Here is a 1,393-nt window from a genome sequence, read left to right on the forward strand (position 1 = left end):
ATGAACCTTGAGCTGGTTCTCTTCATCTTGGAGGCCAAAGCTTTATCTTCGGGAGTTTCTCCCCGAAGTTTGAAAGCTAGGATGGGTTCCATCCAACTAGGCTCTGGGTCAGCGCAACACACTTCAGGTGCTTCGTCGACACTTCTCTCTCGACGCACTTCTACATATACAGATCTGTTCAGCTCGGTAAGAATTGAACTGGCAAGTTTGGAGAGTGCATCGGCTTGAGTATTCTGACCCCTTGGGATCAGCTGAACCTCAAAAGTTTTCAGCTTTGCAATGACTGATTTGGTCTTGGCAAGATAAGCTATCATGGAGGGCTCTTTGGCCTCGTAGCTGCCGCTAATCTGATATGCAACTAGCTGAGAGTCTGTTTTTCAGGCAGACATGATCGGCTTCCAGGGAGATGCACAATTCTAGGCCGGCGATTGCTGCCTCATATTCGGCTTCGTTGTTCGAGGCCTTAAAAGAAAATTTTAGTGCATACTCGAAGGATTTGCCTTCGGGAGAAGTTATCACTACTCCTGCCCCCGAACCGTTTTCGGTGGAAGATCCATCCGTAAACACGGTCCAGACTTTCTTTTCATTGTCTAGCGCTTCTTGGTATGAGCATTCGGCCAAGAAATCCGCTAGAGCTTGAGCCTTAATGGCAGCCCTCGGACGGTAGCTGATGCTGAATTCGGTGAGCTCAAAAGCCCACTTGGCTAGCCTACCAGATTTTTCAACCTTGCCGAGAACTTTTTCCAACGGCTGATCAGTTAAGACCACTATCTGATGGCAATCAAAATAGGGCCTCAGCTTCCGAGCAGCTACTACTACCGCGAAAGCGACTTTCTCGAGTAGAGGGTAGCGAGTCTCGGCATCCGTCAGTGTATGACTGACAAAGTAGATCGGTTGTTGACTTTTACTTTCTTCCTTCAGCAGTACTGCACTGATGGTGGCTGGGCTAACGGCCACATACAGGTACAAAGTTTCTCCTTCTACTGGGCTAGCCAGCGTTGGGAGTTGAGCCAGATGCTCCCGAAGTTGTTTAAAGGCGTCTTTTTTGCTCTTCCTCCCAAACGAGCTCTTTTGTTTTCGGGAATTTCAGGGCTTTGAAGAAAGGTAACCCTTATCCGAAGCTCTGGAAATGAACCTCGAGAGGGCTGCCATTCTTCCGGTGAGCCGCTGAACATCCCGCTTTGTTTTTCGGCTCAGGAAGGTCGAGCGCTGCTTTGACTTTGGAGGGATTGGCATCAATCCCCTCTTGCTGACTATGAACCCAAGGAATTTCCTGACTTCACGCCGAAGACACACTTCTTCGAATTCAGCTTCATTTGATGCTTTCTTAAGGTGGCGAAAGTTTCAGCCAGGTCCTTACATGGTCCTCAGATTTTTTGCTCTTGACGATCGA

This window comes from Chenopodium quinoa, unplaced genomic scaffold, assembly GCF_001683475.1.
Source record: "Chenopodium quinoa cultivar QQ74 unplaced genomic scaffold, ASM168347v1, whole genome shotgun sequence".
NCBI lineage: Eukaryota > Viridiplantae > Streptophyta > Magnoliopsida > Caryophyllales > Amaranthaceae > Chenopodium > Chenopodium quinoa.